The following is an 18,113-nucleotide window of genomic DNA, read 5'->3' on the forward strand; positions in this document are numbered from 1 at the left end:
AATACCTGCTGAAAACCTAATACAGCACTTCGAATTTTGGGTATGCATTCATTATTGAAAAAACAAGATTTGTTATTTTCGAGGTGTTATTTATACAAAATTATGGTATTCGTGATATTTAAGATGAGTACCTTGATATGTTATTCGGATGTTATACTTTTCTGCGCGGGTTAATCGAAGGAATCAGATGACGAGTGCTCGAAATAGTTATCAATTGTCTCGTAAACTCATGAAGTTTGACATATCACAAGGAAAGTGACAAAGCTGACCATTTTTCTGGGGGAACCAGGTGACCGGAAGATTCTGGAATGGAACCAATGGGACCAATATGCTCGAAAAGCTTTCAACGAATTAGAATCGTTAATTCACGAAGTTTGGCATGCCGCAAGGCAGGATTTGAAACGCCTTTACAGCTAGGATTTTTTCCAGAAATTTATTACGGTATTTTATTATGGAATTTTTAAATTCTAAACAAAAAGACAGAAACGTATTCAATGAAATCCACTACAAACTATCCCTTCTAGAAGCAATACAGCGCTTTTTCCAATAAGAAGTTCCTGTAGCGAATATTCTAGGAATCCTTTCATGTATTCTTTTTTTTCCTCGAATTATTCTTGATATAACAAGAACTTTTTAGTATTACACCAAAAATTCAAAAAGTACGCCATATGCTTTTATTTACGATGAGTGTAGAATTAGCAACTAGTTAAAATACACAAAAATAAAAACCAAAAAAAAAATTATTTACGATGGGTGGCAACGAATAACGATAATTCTGATTGCATGCTAATTCTATTTTTGAGCTCGCCGGTTTTTGTTGTTGCTATATTGACAATTACATAAAACCTTCACATATCGTTCCGATCCATGCTTTCATGTGTCTTAGCAATCTCACCGTCTTCTTGCCGTACACGTACACTCCCGATCAAAAGTTTGGGGACACCCCCTCAAAAACATGTCATTTTTTTAGGCCCATATCTCCGCCAATTTATATCCGATTTCAAAGGTTTCTAGGTTTTATTCAAAAGATAATAAGTCAAAGAAACTTTGAACATGATTTAAAAGAAACTTTTTCAAAAAATTTTGTATGTAAACTTAACCCAAAGTTGACAAATTTTCTAAAAAATGAATATATACTTACGGCAGTGTCGCTGGAAATTGTGTAGACCAAATTTTAAGATGAGAGCGGTATTTCTATTACCTTTCAACTGCTTTTTACAGAACTTAGCTAAAAAATCTAGAAAAAAAAGTCAATAAGTAAATTTACTCTTCATGTCATCGACCAAAAGTTTGGGGTCACCCCTCAAAATGATGTATCGGCCAACAGTTTGGGGTCCCTTTCGCAAAACATGGAAAAGTGATTTGGTAATATCTTCGTCATCTTCATTTATTTAGTTCACATCAAATTCATGATAATACTGAATCAACAATTTGCCGCCATAATACTCGATTTGCAGCTGCAGCTCTCCATCCTCGGTCACGCCAAACACTCGCCAGATCACGCTCCACCTGGTCCGCCCATCGTGCTCTCTGCGCTCCACGCCTTCTTGTACCATTCGGATGGTTAGCAAACACCAACTTTGCAGGGTTGTTGTCCGGCATTCTTGCAACATGCCCTGCCCACCGTATCCTTCCAGCTTTGGCCACTTTCTGGATACTGTGTTCGCCGTAAAGTGCAGCGAGCTCGTGGTTCATCCTTCTCCGCCACACACCGTTCTCCTGCACACCGCCGAAGATCGTCCTTAGCACCCGTCGCTCGAAAACTCCGAGTGCTTGCAGGTCCTCCTCGAGCATCGTCCATGTCTCGTGTCCGTAGAGAACCACCGGTCTTATTAACGTCTTGTACATGGTACATTTGGTGCGGGGGTGAATCTTTTTTGACCGCAGATTCTTCTGGAGCCCATAGTAGGCACGACTTCCACTGATGATGCGCCTTCGTATTTCACGGCTCACGTTGTTGTCAGCCGTTAGCAAGAAACCGAGGTAGACGAATTCTTCTACCACCTCGAAAGTATCCCCGTCTATCGTAACATCGCTGCCAAGGCTTGTCCTGTCTCGCTCAGTCCCACCTATCAGCATGTACTTTGTCTTAGCCGCATTCACCACCAGTACCTTTGCTGCTTCACGTTTCAGGCGGGTGCACTGTTCTGCCACCGTTCCAAATGTTCTGGCAATAATATCCATGTCATCCGCGAAACAGACAAATTGGCTGGATTTCGTGAAGATCGTACCCCGGCTGTTGAGCCCGGCTCGTCGCATAACACCTTCCAGGGCGATGTTGAATAGTAGGCAGGAAAGTCCATCACCTTGTCGTAGTCCCCGTCGAGATTCAAATGAACTGGATAGTTCACCCGAAATCCTTACGCTGTTCTGCACACCGTCCATCGTTGCTCTTATCAGTCTAGTCAGCTTCCCGGGAAAGCTGTTCTCGTCCATAATTTTCCATAGCTCTGTGCGGTCGATACTGTCGTATGCCGCTTTGAAGTCGATGAACAGGTGATGCGTTGGGACCTGGTATTCACGGCATTTCTGGAGGATTTGCCGTACGGTGAAGATCTGGTCCGTTGTCGACCGGCCGTCGATGAAACCGGCTTGGTAACTTCCCACGAACTCATTTACTTTAGGTGAAAGACGACGGAAGATGATCTGGGATAGCACTTTGTAGGCGGCATTCAAAACGGTGATCGCTCGAAAGTTCTCACACATTAACTTGTCGCCTTTCTTGTAGATGGGACTGATTATCCCTTCCTTCCACTCCTCCGGTAGCTGTTCGGTTCCCCAGATCTTGACTACTAACTGGTGCAGACAGGTGGCCAACTTTTCCGGGCCCATCTTGATGAGTTCTGCTGCGATACCGTCCTTACCAGCCGCTTTGTTGTTTTTGAGCTGGTTGATGGCATCCTTAACTTCCCTCAGCGTGGGAGTTGGTTCGTTCCCGTCCTCTGCTGCACCAACATAGTCATTTCCTCCGCTGCCTTGGTCCTCCGTGCCTACATTCTCTTCGCCATTCAGGTGCTCGTCGAAGTGCTGCTTCCACCTTTCGATCACCTCACGTTTGTCCGTCAGGAGGCTCCCTTCCTTATTCCTGCATATTTCGGCTTGCGGCACGTAGCCTTTGCGGGATGCGTTGAGCTTCTGGTAGAACTTGCGTGTTTCCTGTGAACGGCACAGCAGTTCCATTTCCTCGCACTCCGCTTCTTCCAGGCGGCGCTTTTTCTCCCGGAAGAGACGGGTCTGCTGCTTCCGCTTCTGTCTGTATCGCTCCACATTCTGTCGGGTTCCATGCTGCAGCATTACCGCCCGCGCTGCATCCTTCTCCTCCAGAACCGCTCTGCACTCCTCGTCGAACCAATCGTTTCGTCGACTCCGTTATACGTACCCGACAGTGCTCTCGGCTGCGTTGTTGATGGCTGCTTTCACTGTACCCCAGCAGTCCTCTAGAGGGGCCACATCGAGCACACCCTCGTCCGGCAACGCTGCCTCGAGATTCTGCGCGTATGCGGTGGCGACATCCGGTTGCTTCAGTCGCTCTAGATCGTACCGGGGCGGCCGCCGGTAATGTACGTTGTTAATAACGGAGAGTTTTGGGCGCAGTTTAACCATCACCAGGTAGTGATCGGAGTCGATATTAGCGCCACGATAGGTCCTGACATCGATAATGTCGGAGAAGTGCCGTCCATCAATCAGAACGTGGTCGATTTGCGATTCCGTTTGTTGTGGTGATCTCCAGGTGTAACGATACGGGAGGCTGTGCTGGAAGAAGGTGCTACGAATGGCTATGTTCTTGGAGGCGGCGAAATCGATGAGGCGTAGGCCATTTTCGTTCGTCAGCTGGTGGGCGCTGAACTTTCCAATCGTCGGTCTGAATTCCTCCTCCTGGCCTACCTGAGCGTTTAGATCCCCTATGATGATCTTGGCGTCGTGGTTTGGGCAGCGGTCGTACTCGCGTTCGAGCTGCGCGTAAAATGCGTCTTTGTCATCATCAGTGCTTCCGGAGTGAGGGCTGTGCACGTTTATTATGCTAATGTTGAAGAATCGGCGCTTGATCCTCAACCTGCACATTCTTTCGTCGATCGGCCACCAACCGATCACGCGCATCTGCATGTCGCCCATCACAATAAAAGCTGTTCCCAGCTCACGTGTGTTGCCGCAACTCTGGTAGATGGTATGATTACCTCTAAACGTTCGCACCATAGATCCTGTCCAACACACCTCCTGTAGCGCTACGATTCCGAACCCGCGGTCCTTCAGTATATCGGCGAGTATGCGGGTGCTCCCGATGAAGTTGAGAGATCTGCAGTTCGACGTACCGAGCTTCCAATCGCAAGTCCCTTTCCGTTGCTGTGGTCGTCGCCATTGGTATCGGTTCGCATTCTTCTCTTGTTGATTTTCCGGTGCTAGTCTTTTTTACGGCTGGCTCGCAGGGCCTGACACCAACCCACTAACCCAGGGAGCTGGGCTTACCTTCCCGGAAGCTACGGGTTCTGCATTGGCATTTCCTCCAACTACAGTGCTAAATAGCTAGGCTCGAGCGCCAGTCTTCGCCGGGGGTGGTGTTTTTAATGGGCGCCCAGGAGATAATACTTTACCTGAGCTTCCACCCCATCTTCGTCATCTATAGTTCAATTTTAATTCTTTTGGTTCATTTCAAAGATAATTGACTAAATTTACATTTGATGTCTTTAACTTAACGTTTTTAACGACTTTTGTATATTAAAATGTTATGTAAAGTTAACACATTTCACCACACTTCAAAAAATGAGGCAACTTTACGTTAAGTTTTAGTATGTAAATTTCAACAAATATGTGTGGTTCAATGTCTATGCAGTAAGTATTATTCATTTTGTTTCAAATAAGCCAAGAAGAATTAAAATTGAATGAAAGATGACAAAGATATCAACAAATCACTTTTCCATGTTTTGCGATAGTGACCCCAAACTTTTGGGCGATGCATCATTTTGAGTGGTGACCCCAAACTTTTGGTCGATGACATGAAGAATTAATTTACTTAATAATTTTTTTTCAAGATTTTTTATCTAAGTTCTGTAAAAAGTAGTTGAGAGCTAATAGAAAAAGGGTCATATTACCGCTCTCATCTTAAAATTTTGTCGACCCAATTTCCAGCGACACTCCCGTAAGTTTATATTAGTTTTAAAGAAAGTTTGACAGCTGTGGGTTAATTTTACATACAAATATTTTTGTAAAAGTTGCACCGAAATCATGTTCATAGTTCCTCTGACTTATAATCTTGTAAATGAGACCTAGGGGTTTGAAATCGGACGCAAATTGGCGAAGATATGGGTTAAAAAAAACATGTTTTTGATCGTTAGTGTATTACTAGAGAGTATTTTAGCAAGATTATTTTGAAGATCCTAACAATATTTTTGCGATTATCTCGGTTCTTTTCCGATGTTCTTGATGCACGCATAGTGGAATCCGTGTTTATATCTTTAACACGCTAAGTACCGACTGGCAAAAAACGTGGAACTATTTTTTTTTTTGCACATTCATATCTCAGCAGTTAGAGAACCAAATTTCGATCTTTTTGCGTTAACGGAATTCTACACTATCCAAGAAAGTTTTAGTGAAATCCGATTGGAATTTCATGCAGCTTCCGGTGAGAACCAGGCGAATACATTAGTTCCACATTTTTAACTTCTTCCGGTTCCGTTTTGTTTCCCATGTCTTTGTAGCGAGTTCTCTCGGAACCTTGACAAGATAGCAACAATTCTGTCTTCGACAAAGTTGTTCAAAACAACAAGCACTTCCTGGTGATGGATTCAATAGTTCCGAATTTCCCCTCCACGTGGCGCCAGTGTACATAGTTATATCCGGTCCGACTTTGATGGGATATAGCACGAGATTGAAGTCAAATAGGAAGGTACGATCTTCGGCAAAGTTGTTCAGAACTACGAGTACTTTCAGGTCATGAAGAGCATAGTTCCCAATTTTAGCACCACGTGCTAGTGTACATAGTTACGTTACGAAAACCCTGTTGGTATAAGCAGTGTTAAATATCAAACTCGAGATTAGATCGACATTGACCCATGTTTAACTGTACTCACCAACTTGGGATCGCTCCAGCTTTTTTTTAATAATAAGTTGTTACGATGTTCTGTAAAATTTGTCCCGGCTTTAGTCCACCATTCGGCTGATAGTTCAGACTGATATAATTTGCATGGTGTTATTACGAGCTCTCCTTTTTTCGCGACTGACTTTTTTCGATTAATCATCGAGCTCTAAACAATATGCTTGAATCACGTTTTGTTATTGTATAGTCCTATTTTCATTACACTGCTTTTTCCATAGAAAGCTTTCAGCGTTTATTGTTTGCATTTTCACAACCGACCGTCACCATCGACATCGGTTGGTGTAACTCCACCACTCAATTGTCACCGTGTCGTCGTCCCACTTGTTTGCCGTGTATTGTCTAGTTTCACCTCACCGTGGCCGTCGCCAAGACCACCGACGACGACCACATTACTACTACCTAGCAGCAAAGGCAGAAGCAGTACAGCATCCCTCACAGAAGTGATTGTTGGACAAAAGGCTTATCCATTGTTCCGCACAAATGACCTAACACGGTACATTCGTTGTGCTGTGCTCTCGTCTTCTTTCCGCAGATGGAATACCGAGTGCAAATATATTCGAGGGGAAAAAAGCGGAAAAACAGGTGACAGTAACAAACGACAGGAACACAAACCAGGCGACGCGGTAAAACAAAACGGCTAAACACACACACACACACGAACAAACACATGGATCACCGCACTACTGACTGTACACAACACCCTGTATCATGTCGTCCGTCGGTTGCCCTGGCAAAAGGACATTATGCAAACATACGGGGTATTGTACCCGTGTCGCCGTTCCGAATGTAGTGGAACCGTTTTGTTGTTATGCTGTGTTGACGAAGGATACACCTATTCCGTGTTAAAAAATGGGATCCGTTGGATGGTTGCAATTGCTCCAATCGGCGGCGATGGATTGGAATTACGTTCCACTCTATTTTCAGTTGCCATGCCTGAAGAAATGTTTAATGGGAATGTGGTGAATTGTATAATGATATTACAATGAAATCTGTGACAGTTACTGTGCTAGAAATGCAATTAGAATACCATATACAGGGGATGGCCAAAATGTTTGGGATAGGCAACTTTTTTTTCTCTCACAAAAAGTTCAACAAGCTATAACTTTTCATAGAGCGCATCAAAAAATCTCAAATTTTGACTGTTTGCCAACCTATTATATGTGCATTATTGGTACAAATTTGGGCTCGATTGATTAATTTTTCGCGAAGTTAGAACCGTTCGGGCAAAACACTATTATTTAGACAACTCATTTTTGAACTGTCATATCTCGGAAACCAGTGAACCGAATTGAATGATTTTTTTAACGTTTATCAACAATATATTGATACTTAATATGACGTTATAAAATGTAATATTTCCTCACGGCGAATTAAGTTATACTAGATTGAAATTTTTACACATATACAGGAAAATAAGTCAAATTTACAATACCACGCAAAAATTACTGAATGTGTTCTTCCTTCAATCTAAATAGGCTCTAATATATCTGATTAGAGATAACTTGAGAACAGAAGTGGAAAATCTTTGGATATCAACACTAAAATTTATTGACATTGATGTAAAAAAAATACATTTTTTCGAGGAAAATCCAAAAAGTGTCAATCCATGATAACTTTTTTCAACGTTTAAAAAGTAACTATGTTTTGATAGTTTGTGAAGCATTTACATATTGTTAGTGTACGTTCAAAATTTCATTCAATTCGGTTCACTGGTTTCCGAGATATGACACCTCAAAAATGAGTTGTCTGAAAAATAGTGTTTTACCCGAACGGTTCTAACTTTGCGAAATATTAATCAATCGAGCCCAAATTTGTACCAATGATGCACACATAATAGGTTGACAAACAGTCAAAATTTGAGATTTTTTGATGCGCTCTATGAAAAGTTATAGCTTGTTGAACTTTTTGTGAGAGAAAAAAAAATTGCCTATCCCAAACATTTTGGCCATCCCCTGTATAATCTAGTATGTGACATACCCATAAAAAATGATAATATTACAGTGAATTCTATTGCAAACAATAAATCAAATGGTAATTGAATGGTAATACAAAACTACACAATACTTAACGATATACGATATATTTAATATACAGTAAAACAACAACTTACGGTACATCTTATGATACAGAACCATTGATTTTATAGCTATTTTATTGTCTTTTGCATGGTTGTCAAAATAAACTGCAAAATAATATTACAATACCATAGGGAAATTCACTTAACAGCGTAAACTGATTAAACTGATTAAACGTCGCGATGTCGCGATCACTAAGGCAATCTTTGATTATTTCATTCGCAAAATCATGAAAAATTTCAAATAAGCAGAAAACCATGGCTTACGCAGCAATTTAATCTGTTTAGTGAGAACCCCTAATGTACTGTTTTTTTAAATGTTTTTTAATCTTTTTTATAATTGTGACTCTTCAACAACCCCAACTTTAATTGTTAGTTTTATATTGTTAAGTTGCAATACAATGGAATGTATTTCTACGAGGCATTATCTACTAGGGGTAAAGAAGCAATCCCTCTTAGAACTGATTACAAAATGTCTTGAACCGGCATTCCCGATGAATTCAGCCAGTAGTAGTTGAACCGAGTTGAGTGGAATCGTTTGTAAGATTGTCATCAAATGAAAATGGCGAAATAATGACGACTGGGTACGACCCATATTTGCACTTGTCTCAACCGCCCCCTCCAACAAAACTACTTCAAGAAACAAGTTTCTTCGAGCAAGGCGTCGCGACGACGACGATGTCGTGGAGGAAGACACTCAACTAGGTGAACGGAGCGAGGCAAGAACTTTTCACACTTCCATTCCAATTAAGGTTGAAGAATTCGTCATTGAAATAATCGTCATCATTGAAAATTCGAAAGCAGTTTTCTCGTTCAAAACTGAAATTTCCGCAGTGAAAATGTATTCACTCTATTGCGGCTGATGATTGGAGTACAGTGAATACAATTTCACTGCAGAAATTTCAGTTTTGAACGAGAAAACTGCTTTCAAATTTTCAATGATGACGATTATGTCAATGACGAATCCTTCAACCTTAATGTGGCAATTGCAATTTGTCGTCATCCCGGTTGACGGTGGCGGTCGAAGGAGAGAACTTTGAAGTTTTTGGGGGAAAAGGGTGAACTAATTTCCGAAATTTAGTTTGTTTGGGTGTATCGGAGTGTGTGCGAGCGAAGTGCGAATGTGCTCTCGAGTGGGTGGTTGAACTTGGGCCAGAGAAACTTTCCAGAGTGTTGGTTGATCGGGATGTACTTGAACTTTAGTTGAGGCACTCTGGAACAATAGGGATCGGGTTCGGGAGGAAGTGAAGGAATACACCTTCTTCAAAATTCGACAAGATGTTGACGGTAAACAAAGAGCACTGTGTTGTCCCCGATGCTGCCGATGCTTGAAAAAGTAATTCTGAAAAGGGAAGATTGAGGTACACCGTAGAATTCGGCTTATTTGTCCAAAGTTGTTAAACATTGGAATTTACGTGCTGGTCTAAATTTATATCACATAAAAAGAGAAACTTCCGAATTTTAACCAAACATATTGAGATTTTGAGATGGCGCAAACGTCTAAAAGTTGAATTTTTAAGTGATAAAAAGATGCATTCGTTTGAATCAAAGTTGTTACTTTCTAAATTTCAAACAGATGCTTAATCTTTTATCATAGTTTTCTTTGAAATCGATTTTGATACGAACGGTTAGAACCATCTAAGCAAATATGAGCCAAATCGAGCGTGACAACCAGTGTGCTGAGCGATGGACTGGAGGTAGCCTGGTGTCCCATGTACTTGGCTTGAGAACCCCATATACAAACTTCAACTCATTTGTGTCGGCTAAGTGTTTACCAGTTGACCTGAATCTTTCACAGATTGTTCCTCTAATCCAAGGGCACTATTATAGGGGGTGCCTCATGGAATTTTGTTTTTTTTTATATGGGCCAATGGCCAATCTAATGACCATTCCGGACACTACGGATAGTCGAATATGTGATATAAGCCTATTTTCTTACTAACCGATCATCAAAGTATCGAAAAAGCCGTAATTTGATAACTCGCTAGCAGTTTTACCACCCGGAACTGGTTCCTGAACACTTTTAGTAGTTTCAAATATTGTCAGAACCTAATTTCTTGGTAATCGATCATCAGGTTATCAAAAAAGCCGCGATTAGATGTGTCAAAAGCACGCATTAAACTCGCTTAAATGCTTGGCCACTTCCAGCGGGACGCCCGGAACCGGTTCCGGAACACAACCCGTTGTTTCAAATACGGTTCGAACCTAATTTCTTGCTAACTGACCATCAGGTTATCGAAAAAGCAGTAATTTGATAGCAATTTTACCACCCGGAACCGGTTCCTGAACACTTTCAGTAGTTTCAAATATGGTCAGAACCTAATTTCTTGGTAATTGATCATCAGGTTATCGAAAAAGCCGCGATTTGATGTGTCACAAGCATAGATTTGGCTAATGAGCTTGTTCTTGCTTAGCCACTTTCGGTGGGATACCAAGAACCGGTTCTGGAAAACAACCGGTAGTTTCAAATATACATTTAGGGATTGTTGATTTTGTTCGGTGATTCAAATATAATCAGAACCTAATTTCTTGGTAATTGATCATCAGGTTATCAAACAAGCCGCGATTTGATGTGTCTAAAGGACGCATTAAACACGCTAACATGCTTGGCCACTTCCAGCGGGACGCCCGGAACCGGTTCCGGAACACAACCCGTTGTTTCGAATACGGTTCGAACCTAATTTCTTGCTAACTGACCATCAGGTTATCGAAAAAGCAGTGATTTGATAATCCACTAGCAATTTTACTACCCGGAACCGGTTCCGGGACACTTCCAATAGTTTCAAATATGATCAGAATCTAATTTCTTGCTAACCGATCATCAGGTTTTCGGAAAAGCCGCGACTTGATGTGTCGCAAGCATGGGTTTGGCCCATTTTACTACTTGGCAACTTCCGACGGGACACCTGGAACTGGCTCCGGAACATAATCGGTAGTTCTAAATAAAGTCTGAGTCTATTTTGTTTCTTACGAACCGTTCATCCGATTACCGAAAAAGCCGCGACTTGATGTGTCGCATATTTGCTGTGTTTTCATATCTGACCGTTTCCTGGGGTACCGGTCCGAAATGGCCATAACTCTGGAACGGTTGCACCGATCTAAACTATTTTCAATAGTAAACAATGGGACAAAATGCCCCGCCGAATGAACTATCGGTCGTTGGAATAGGTTGATATTCACTATCTAAAAATGAGGTGTCCTTTTTGTACACACACACACACACACACACACACACACACACACACACACACACACACACACACACACACACACACACACACACACACACACACACACACACACACACACACACACACACACACACACACACACACACACACACACACACACACACACACACACACACACACACACACACACACACACACACACACACACACACACACACACACACACACACACACACACACACACACACACACACACACACACACACACACACACACACACACACACACACACACACACACACACACACACATTTTTTTCCATTATCTGTACAGCCTTTTAACCACTGCGTCCATTATTTAATAATATTGTCTGCATCTTGAGCTGTCATAGTTTTTCACTTTATGGGGTTTCGGTCACCGTTGAGTTTTATAGGGTTACAATGGGTATTATCGGCAGGTTTGTTCTCTTCGTCATGGGGGGTTTTTGTCAGCCAAGTTGCCTGAAACTTGGCCATATAATTCAGCTTAGTTGGGAAGGATTTGAGACCAACTCTGAGCTCAATAGGTTTCAAAAAAAAAACCCTTAGACGAAGAGAACAAAACGGCCGAGAATAGGTAATTTCCCCTATTTCTTGTATGTTGATTTTTTTCGGTTTTCACCGAAAAAAATCAACAAACAAGAAATATGTCATAGTTTTTGTTGAAAAAAAAAAAACAACAACAATCATTATAACCTCTTTTCGAGAAAGGGAAATTTTTAAGCTTGGGTTTAAAACGGTTTTATTGCTATTCTTAATGCGGTTTGGAAAAACTTTGCGAGAGTGGTCCACTTGCTCTTAAAGTGGATATCAAGAGGTTTTGATGTATAAATCAGTTTTTTTGCAAGTTTTGTACAATCTTCTATATATATATATAAATGCAGTGGCATACGTGGGACCGCGCATAACTTGCGAACGGAAAGTCCGATTTTGGTCGGCTTAGTTTTGTTCTGTTAGTTTTCACCCAAGGAAGGTTTATGAGCCAAAAAACATGGAAAAATTGAGAGTTTCTCCAATACATTTTGACCGGAGATTTGGCCTTGGTTAGAGACTTGAAACGTCAAAAAACGCAGTAGGCAAGACAAAGTTTGCCGGGGTCAGCTAGTTAATCATAAAGATCTCTTATAGAGCTAAACAAAACCTTATATGTTACTTGAGTTTTGTTCAGTTTAACGCAAAATGCGTCACTATTGCAAATTATTTGTTTTCATATCTTCTTTAATTATTTCTCAGTGTATCCTTGCACTCATGTTTTTGTTTTCATTCATGCTGGAATCACTAAATTCCACAAATAAACTAACGTAAAAGTTATAGCCAGCAATTCAATAACAAAGCAATGTACAGGGTAACAAGCGAAAGGGTATCTTCTGATATTTATAGCGTCAACACGGAAAGTTTTGACCTTTAAGGTTGCTTTTAATGTCACCAGAAATTCTTGCAATTTTTAAAACATATACTTTTCACTTGAGAAATACTATAAATTATGTAGTCGATCAAAAAAGCATGGGCTTAAAAAAAGTTGGATGGGCTTTAGCATGAAAGCTTTTTGGCTGATGCCGCTTGAAAACTAATCACAACGCCTTTCTAGTTTGTTTTATACATTCAGCCTTAAGAGATTCAGCCTTCTATAAATTCAGCCTTAGGTGTTTCAGTATTTCGTAGGTAATCCGACTAAAGATTTCAAAATTCGTGCATCCCACTCAGAATTATAACAGAATTCTACTCAGGATAGTGAATCCTGCTAAGGATTCTGAGTGAATCGTGCTTTAGGGTTTTGAGTGAATCCTGTTGGTGATTCTGACTGAATTCTGCTCAGAATGCTGAATAATTCCTGCTCAGGAAACTGAGTTAATCTTGTTCGCCTACGATACATCCCGATCAGTTAGCTCACGATGTCGATTGTGACCCACAAATATCGATGATGGCCACTACACCCTGATGATGTTGCATCCATTTTGAAAAGGTCGTTGCAGTGTTGTGTGACAGTGTAGCAAAAGAAGATTTCCCAGAATTATTATATATTAGCAAACAGTAAGTTAGGAAATACTACAAATATTGTAAAATAACTCTATCCAATCACTACAGGCAGGCATGAAAACTCTAGCTCTCCTCCCATGGTCAAATCAGGAGAAATTATTCATGACAGTAGACGGTAGACAATAGTGAGTCCAAAAATCAATGTTCTATGTTTTATGTTCTATGTTAAATGTTAATATATGTTTTTAGCAATCCCTGAAGAAGGCCACAACAAAAAGGCCGAAACGTCGGAACAGTATACAATACTCGTCTTGACTTAATGACTGAGAAAGCCAATCCTAAAAAGTCGATCAATATCCAGTCGAAATCGCCATTGCAAGTTCAGGATAATGAGTGAATTCTGCTCAGGATCATGACTGGAGCCGGCCTTCTGATTCTGAGTGAATCATGCTCAGAATTCTGACTTAATCCTGGCCAGGATACTGATTGAATCCTGCACAGGATGCCGACTGAATCCTGCTCAGGATTATGAGTTAATTTTGCTCAGCATTTTGGCTGAATCCTACTAAGTATTCTGAGTGCATCTCGCTCAAGATTCTGACTGAATCCTGCTCAGGATAATGAGTGAATTGTTTCAGGATTATGACTGAATCGTGCTCAGAATTCTGAGTGAATTCCACTCCGGATTCTGAGTGAATCCTAGTGAAGATTCTGAGTATATGCTGGTCAGGATACCGACTGAACCCTGCTCAGGATTATGAGTGAATTCTTTTCAGGATTATGACTTAACCCTGCTCATGATTCTGAATGAATCCCACTCAGAATTCTGACTGAATCCCGCTCAGGGTTTTTAGTGAATCCTTTTCGGCATTCTGGGTGAATCTTGCTCTACATTCTGAGTGAATTTTGCTTAGGTTTTTGAGTGAATCCTGCTCAGGAGTCTGAGTGAACTCGGCTAAAATTTTGAGTGAATCCTGCTCGGTTCTGAATGAATCTTGCTCAAAAATCTGAGAGATTTTTACTCAGGATTCTGAATGGATCTTGCTCAGGATTGATTCTGAGTGTACTCTGCTCAGCATTTTGAAAGAATACTTTGAGTGAATTGTTTCAGGATTATGACTGAATCGTGCTCAGAATTCTGAGTGAATTCCACTCCGGATTCTGAGTGAATCCTAGTGAAGATTCTGAGTATATGCTGGTCAGGATACCGACTGAACCCTGCTCAGGATTATGAGTGAATTCTTTTCAGGATTATGACTTAACCCTGCTCATGATTCTGAATGAATCCCACTCAGAATTCTGACTGAATCCCGCTCAGGGTTTTTAGTGAATCCTTTTCGGCATTCTGGGTGAATCTTGCTCTACATTCTGAGTGAATTTTGCTTAGGTTTTTGAGTGAATCCTGCTCAGGAGTCTGAGTGAACTCGGCTAAAATTTTGAGTGAATCCTGCTCGGTTCTGAATGAATCTTGCTCAAAAATCTGAGAGATTTTTACTCAGGATTCTGAATGGATCTTGCTCAGGATTGATTCTGAGTGTACTCTGCTCAGCATTTTGAAAGAATACTGCTCATTCTGGGTGAATCCATCTCAGGATTCTGAGAATCCTGTGCAGGAATGAATTCTTCCGAGGATTCTGAATGAATCCTGCACAAAATTCTATATAAATCTGGCCCAGGACTTTGAATATACCCTTACCAGGATTCAGATTTCTGAATTAATCCTGCCAAGGATTTCGAAGAAACAAAGAATTTGAATAAGTCTTGCTCAGGATTCCGAAATAATCTTGCTCAGGATTAGTGAGCCCTATTCAGGATTTCATTTTAAAGTAATCCTGCGCAAAATACTTAGGATACAAAGTGAATTCTGCTCAAGATTCTGAGTGTACTTGCCTCTGGATTTCAAGTGAGTCCTATTCAGGATTTCATTTCAGGTGAATCCGGCTCATTACTTCTTTTCAAGTGAATCCAGCACATGATTTTATGGGAATCCTGCTCAGGATTAAATGTGAGTCCTCCTCAAAATTGTAAGAAAATCCTACTCAGGATGCCAAATGCCAAATGAACCAAGTAAAACATGCCCTGCGTTCTGGCTGAATTCAGTTTAGGATTAAGAAAGACTTCAGTTCAATACAATGCTTCAGATAAGTGTTTCCACTGAAAACCTCAATCAAATCAGCGCCCTGCAGCAATACCCCATTAAATATACTTACCGCAAAGTTGGAAACGGTCAATTTCCCCGCGAAATAAAACAAAACACGATAAAATGAAACACTTCAATAATCGTAAAAACAAATTCGCCGTAAAAATGGAGAAAAGCTCTATTGAAAAGGAGTGCTAAAAGCAACGAACGAATGCGGAAGATAAAGTACATCTTTCACCGGAAAAATCCGAAAATTGTTTGGATACCTCTACTATTGCGGTACTCATTTCTTGCGGTTCACATCATTTGCGCGGGCTATGCGGAGCCAATACCCGAAATGGAATTGCCCCTGTTTTGCGGAAACGGCGAGATTTATTGACTCAATCTGAAGGAAAACAGAGACAGAAAAAACCTTATATAGGTACGTGAAACCGTATTACCACCACGCGCGAAGTACCATTCTCTCGTCAAATGCGATTGCATGCGTTCGGGCAATATCCTTACTGAAGCGAACTGATCACATCACAAACCAAAGGATACAAATGGCGTGATACAGGGAGAGAGAGAGAGGGGTAAAGCGGCAGTTAAATCAGTATCCTGAATCGCGTGTGACCAGCGTTTCTACGCGAATGAAGTTCGACTCGTACCTACCCAAGTGGGGAGGAGAATCTGTAACAACATAAAATTATCATAATGGAGTCCTCTGTGCTGGAGTTGTTTTTTTTTGCCGATAGGGAGGCCGGAGGATCATTATTTAGAAACAACGCGGGAACCGCACGGTTGTACATAAAGTTGCACGATGTTGGATGTGTAACTGCAATTGGTTTTGGTTTTGGCCTTATGCCCGGGAAGGGAAATGGGAATCGGGTACATACGGGTGAATTAATGAGAGCTTTTTGCTATTTGTACACATGTGTTGTTTTGTAATTGTGTCGCATACATACAGGAAGGTACACTATACATTGTTTGAAGCGGATTTCATAAATGCCAGCTAAGTATTTATGAAGGACGAAAAGTTCACTTGGATTAGAACTTGGAGCATATTTTGTGAAAATTTTAAGCAGGAGTCCTGAACAGAATTACGTCTCAATTCTGCGCAAATTACTTTTGGTATTCTAAGCAAAATTTCGTTAATTGTGTGATCCAGTTTTTGTAGGAATCCTGGATGGAATTCACTTAGAAAACTATGCAGAACTTTCCAGATACCTGCGCAGGATTCACTCAAAGCCCTACACAGGTTTCATCCTGAATCCTCAGCAGGATTCACTCAGAATCTTGAGTGAGGTTCACTCAAATTCTACAGCATAATTCACTCAGAATCCTGATCAGCATTCACTCAGACTGCTGATCAGGATTTATTTTAAATCCTGGGAAAGGTTTTCTCAGAATCCTGGGCAGAGTTCACCAAGAATCCTGGGCAGAGTTCTCCTAGAATCCTGGGCAGGATTCTACTAGAATCTTGGGCAGGATTCTCCTAGAATCCTGGGCAGGATTCTCCTAGAATCCTGGGCAGAGTTCTCCTAGAATCCTGGGCAGGATTCTCCTAGAATCCTGGGCAGGATTCTCCTAAAATCCTGGGCAGGATTCTCCTAGAATCCTGGGCAGGATTCCCCTAGAATCCTGGGCAGGATTCTCCTAGAATCCTGGGCAGGATTCGCCTAAAATCATGAGCAGGATTCGCCTAAAATCCTGAGCAAGATTCGCCTAGAATCCTGAGCAGGATTCTCCTAGAATCCCGAGCAGGATTCTCCTAGAATCCTGAGCAGGATTCTCCTAGAATCCTGAGCAGGATTCTCCTAGAATCCTGAGCAGGATTCTCCTAGAATCCTGAGCAGGATTCTCCTAGAATCCTGAGCAGGATTCTCCTAGAATCCTGAGCAGGATTCTCCTAGAATCCTTAGCAGGATTCACCTAGAATCCTGAGCAGGATTCTCCTAGAATCCTGAGCAGGATTCTCCTAGAATCCCGAGCAGGATTCTTCTAGAATCCTGAGCAGGATTCTCCTAGAATCCTGAGCAGGATTCTCCTAGAATCCCGAGCAGGATTCTTCTAGAATCCTGAGCAGGATTCTCCTAGAATCCCGAGCAGGATTCTTCTAGAATCCTGAGCAGGATTCTTCTAGAATCCTGAGCAGGATTCTTCTAGAATCCTGAGCAGGATTCTCCTAGAATCCTGAGCAGGATTCTCCTAGAATCCTGAGCAGGATTCTCCTAGAATCCTGAGCAGGATTCTCCTAGAATCCTGAGCAGGATTCTCCTAGAATCCTGAGCAGGATTCTCCTAGAATCCTGAGCAGGATTCTCCTAGAATCCTGAGCAGGATTCTCCTAGAATCCTGAGCAGGATTCTCCTAGAATCCTGAGCAGGATTCTCCTAGAATCCTGAGCAGGATTCTCCTAGAATCCTGAGCAGGATTCTCCTAGAATCCTGAGCAGGATTCCCCTAGAATCCTGAGCAGGATTCTCCTAGAATCCTGAGCAGGATTCTCCTAGAATCCTGAGCAGGATTCTCCTAGAATCCTGAGCAGGATTCTCCTAGAATCCTGAGCAGGATTCTCCTAGAATCCTGAGCAGGATTCTCCTAAAATCCTGAGCAAGATTCTCC

At 41.5% G+C, this 18,113-nt stretch overlaps 1 long non-coding RNA gene across 1 annotated transcript; it reads left to right on the forward strand.

Annotated features, from left to right (window-relative positions):
• The first annotated feature begins 11,741 nt into the window (after positions 1-11,741).
• LOC115265294 (uncharacterized) lies at positions 11,742-17,246 on the forward strand. The gene is made up of 3 exons (XR_003896559.2): positions 11,742-13,425; positions 13,480-13,556; positions 13,621-17,246. It is a non-coding gene; the product is annotated as an uncharacterized LOC115265294 (long non-coding RNA).
• Positions 17,247-18,113: the final 867 nt, after the last annotated feature.

This window comes from Aedes albopictus, chromosome 2 (assembly GCF_035046485.1).
Source record: "Aedes albopictus strain Foshan chromosome 2, AalbF5, whole genome shotgun sequence".
Lineage (NCBI taxonomy): Eukaryota > Metazoa > Arthropoda > Insecta > Diptera > Culicidae > Aedes > Aedes albopictus.